The following is a 5,049-nucleotide window of genomic DNA, read 5'->3' as shown; positions in this document are numbered from 1 at the left end:
AACCAACTGGATCATCTAAATCAAACCTTTTAGCTCTAGGTAGTTAATGAGACTAAAACTTGGATGTTCTTTATGTGCTAACCAATCAGGATATTGGTAGACTTGAAAACTTTTTCAGTTACCTCCAGCTAGGCTAGTATCGTAGCACTGTTAGGTCATGTGAGAGGAATGTTTTTAAGCTTAACTCGAGGTAGATATGCATGTAAGGCAAATCCATCTGGTGACGTATGTGCAATTGATTATCTAGATTATAAATAGTTAGTTTTTTTTAAGAAGAAAATGGAAAATCCTAACTAAAACAAATCAAAATCAATCACTTTTCAATCACTCTAACTCTAGGGTTAAGCCTAACTCAACTAGACTAGCTCCTAACCAAAAATTCCTTAAGTGAAAAGATAAAAGTTTTACCCGGGTAGTTAGCCAGGTAAGGATAGTACTAGAGGGTGATCAGAGATCAATTAAGTACCTCGTTCCTTGCGGAGCGCTTTACGCAACCCCTAAACCTTGCCTTAGACACCAACTAATCCAAGAAAACTTAAACCGGTTCACTTAAGGATTCTTTGTTCCTTATTGAGCTCGAATCCTTAGGGCCAACGTCTAATAAGTTTTATTAGGCTTGGGTGGTGTAGTGAGGAATTAGTGATTTTTGGGCGAAGGAAAGGGTGATGAAATCCCTCACCTTATCTTGATCATGGAGTTTTGCCCTTAAAAATATTTTGAAGTGTGTGCCAAATCAAGATACTCAAATCACTTGGTGAATTCCTACTAACGATATGAAATGCAACCCTATGAATTAAAAGCAACTAAAAACTTGGTGAATTCCTACTAACGATATGAAATGCAACCCTATGAATTAAAAGCAACTAAAAAGGATGAAAAAAAATCTTTTTTTTAATTAGGGTTAACAATCAAACAAATGAGAAGGGGAAATTGTTTGGGTTTATTATCTTGTTAGTAAATGTCAAAGTGGAGGGTAAATTTTATTATGGTCAACAAAAATAAAATCCTTTTTTTTAAGATCCTAATTGTCACTAATTGTAAGAAACTAACTAAAGGTGTGGAATTAAAAATATAAGGAAGAAGACTTACCACAAGCGAATCTCCAATTCCTCAATCTCCAATTCTTGATCTTTAATCTCCAAGTAGTTCTTTCACAATAAACACACAAGTTAAAGAACCAAAATAATTAAAACCTACTTAAGCACCTTCCCCGGCAACGGCGCCAAAAACTTGATGCGGCATAAACATGTACCAAAAAGGTTGCAAGTGCACAACCGTGTCAAGTTATAGTATTTAAGATATCGATCCCACGAGGAAGGTGTTTTGTAGGAGAAAATATAAAATCGGCTCTTATGTTGTGTGCGTGACAAATAGGAGTGATAAGTGAATGTGATTGTGGAGAGATAGAGAGAGTGGAAGTGATAGTGTGTAAATCGGCACGAGATATAAGTGAGAGTGGATGTGACAAAGAATGAATATGATCAATAAGGCAAGAAGGAAAAGGAAAATAAAAATCAAGAATAAAGAAAATAAAATTCAAGAATAAAAGAAAATGCAAGAAATTAAAGATGGTGGATTCAATTATAGATATGGGTAATCTACAATTGAACCCACTTCTTAGAAAAGGGTGATTCCCTAGAGGGTTCTAGCCTAAAGGCGAATCAAACAAAATAAAAATAAACAAAAAGAAAAACTAAACCCAAGAGGGTTCTAGCCTCAAGGTGAATAGTATAAGAAATTAAAATCTAACTACAAAATAAAGTGCAAAATCTAAACTACAAAATAAAATTGCAAGAATTAAATGCAAGAAATTAAATCTATTCTATAAGCATGAAATAAATCTAAGGCAAGAGGGTTCTAGCCTCTTGGCTATTTAACAAGAAAATAAAATCTAAACTACAAGCATAGAAATAAATCTACACTAATAAGCAATAAAAAGGAAATAAAAGAGAAAAAGGAAAGAAAATGCAAACCTCTAAATAATTCTTCATCTCCATCTTCATCATCCAACAAAGAGAAGAAATATTTAAAGTGGTGAAAAAATTATTATTATTAATTGCAACTAAAGTTACAATTTTGGAAGGCCTTCTCAATTAAGAGTAGCCCTCCTCTCCAAACAGGCTACTCGGCTTGATTCTGGGCTTTTGGATAATTTGGAAATTGATTTTCCAATGGGCTTCTTTGCTTCATTTCTTCATTTAATCAATTGGTTTTTGTTGAGAAATGAGAGTTTGAGATTTATTCTTCATTAACCTGCAATTAAAGATAAAAATAATTATTAGTAGTATATTTATTCATATAAAATAGATAATGAAGGTATAAAACTGTAATAAAATATGATTATCATTAACGTATAGATTTCTTTCACACTATTCTTCTTACTACTCTGTAAATGACCCTATATGGGAAGTGAAAATATGTGATAAAATATCCAAATCATCAGCTCCAAAGAGTTGTCCCATCTTTTGGTCTAAAGGTAATTACTCTATTTTAAATCGGCACTCTATCATCCTCGTCTGAAAAGGTAGGAATAAATTTAGGCTTATTTGTACTTTAAATACCTTTAATTTGCACTTATATACCTTTATTTGTTGTTGCTGTAGTTATATAATCTAATATTTTTAAAAATTTACACTTAAATATTCTTAGTTACGTACGTAAACGCTAGAATTTCCCCTAAAGTTCTCATCATGGGATACTCACATTCTAATTTTAGAACATTATAACCTTAATTAATTGTTTTAAATTTCATGTCAAACTTACTGTAATTCTGTTTTAAAATAATATTTTGATTGGTTTAACATTAAACTTAACAAATATTAAGAACTAAAAAAATCTTAAATTTACATGCGAGTGTCAAATGAGAATAACTGAGAATGTTGAGATCGATGCAAAAAATAAAAACTGTAGAACAATTGGAGGGTACAGAAGTGCAAAGTATAGAAACTAAATGGTACTTAAGTAGCACAAGTGCACAAGACGCTCGGCGAAGCGGATCCTTTGAGTTTGCTAAACCCTAAAGATCAGATCTTTGATGATAGCGCTCCTCTTTCTTTTCTTTTCTTTTTCTTTTTCTTTTTCTTTTGTGTGTGTGTGTGTGTGTGTTTTAGGGTATTATTTATTTATTTATTCGACGGATAAATTTAGCGTTGCAAGAGGCGGTGATTATGAATTTGGCATACGGGTTTGCGTATTTGGTGGATTGTGAGATGTTGGAGAAGGGTAGTGGATCGAAGGGGAGAGTTTGAGGTAAAGATCGAATCTTGAATTTTGATTACCGTGATTAGTTCAATTTGTTTCAGTGACTGCACATTTGGTTCATGACTGATTAATTTGATGATCTTGCTCCGCTAACAAAATTGTGGTTTGAGTTTTATTTTGGTTTAATTTTTTATGTACTTGTTTCATAGTGTTGTGTTGATTATTGATAGTAGGAAACTACATATATTTACTATTTTAGATGCCCCGAGACGCTTGTTATCGCTCTTATTATAAGATGTGTTAGAGATTGTTTTTCTCCTATAGTTACATCAGCTTGGTTTTTAACTAAGGGTCTGTTTGTTTGCTAAAAAAAAAAAAAGGAAATGTGTTGCCACCTCAACTTTCAAGAGGTTTCCATTTCAAGTATTTTTTTTATTTTTAATTTTCAAAAAATGAAGTGCCACGTAGGATGCCACCTCACATTTTCAAGAAATGTGTTTTCACAACAAAATGAACTGAAAACACTTGAAAATGTCCCATCTGAGAATTATTAATTAGTAAAAGCATTGTTTTATGAGTTCATGAAGAATGAAACATATTATTTAAATTGGTTTTCTCTCTTTTCATTTTTTTTGTTCTCAAACAAACAAACAAAATGGAAATGTCCAACACTGTTACTATGAAGGCATTTTTTTGTTTTTTGTGTGACTTGGCAGTGAAAAGGGGAGTTTTCTTCGCGGAAAAAAAAAACTGTGAAATGCCTTGAAATGACATGAAAGCGTTTGAAATGTGACATTTTTATTTCCCTTTTCTTTTTGAAAATAGCCAAACAGACCCTAAAGTAAAATGTTTGGGCCCCCACCCTGAAATTTCCACTAGATACTTCCAAAAAAACCCCATCTGAAATTTATCACCCTGAAAAATGAAAATGCCATGTGATGATGATGTTACTTTTGTACATGAAACACGCGCTTGGAGTTCCTTCAGTCTTCAGACATGATCTACGTGCACCGTTTCAAGCCACAGTTTGTGATGTATATTTCCATCCATACAAGGTTACATCATCATCATCATGGCTCTCTAAATCCACAGTGAACCTCACCGACAAACTCTCCCTGCTAATAGAGTCAATGCGTTATGAATTACTACAAAACAGAGAGATTCCTGAGGTCATCGCAATGATCAAAAAGTCATGTTTAATGTACTTTTGGATAAAACTATTAAGTAGTTAATATTGTTAAGGAAAATGATAGGGGCACATCACAAACAACAACTCTAACCACACCCTCTCTCATTTGCTACAGTATACCGGGTCCCACACGAGATTTTAAAATTTTAAAATCCCATGTGGGGTCCGTTGTACTGTAGCAAATGAGAGAGAAGACGTGGTTGGAGGTGTGGTTGGGGGTGTAGTGCCCTCTATTGTTAATTGGATAACTGGCACACCAATAAAAGTAATCATTAGATCATTGTGGTAATCCTCAAAATTTAATTTCACTTTCACCTTTTGCTTACTATAGAGCAAAATTTTTATAAGTGATTATTTCCGAGTCCTGGTCCTAGGTCATATAAATCAGTCTCTATATATAGTAACAAGTTTATGGTTGCAAACTTATAATTAATTGCGCCACACAAATTATTAAGAAAATACGGACCATTGATTAATTTTCCTCCTCACTATAAGTAAACCTAAACCCCCCTCAAGTACTCCACCACCACAGAACACTTCTATTCACAACACGTACAACAATGGCAGCACCCTCACTATCAAAAGTCTCCGTCCAAAGGAAACCCCCAGTCCTCCTCCCCCCCTCCTCCCTCACCCCCTCCCCTCTCCTCCCCCTCTCC

Source organism: Asparagus officinalis, chromosome 7, assembly GCF_001876935.1.
Source record: "Asparagus officinalis chromosome 7, Aspof.V1, whole genome shotgun sequence".
Classification (NCBI taxonomy): Eukaryota; Viridiplantae; Streptophyta; class Magnoliopsida; order Asparagales; family Asparagaceae; genus Asparagus; species Asparagus officinalis.
The sequence above is the reverse complement of the archived record's forward strand: the minus strand, read 5'-3'. Positions refer to the sequence as shown.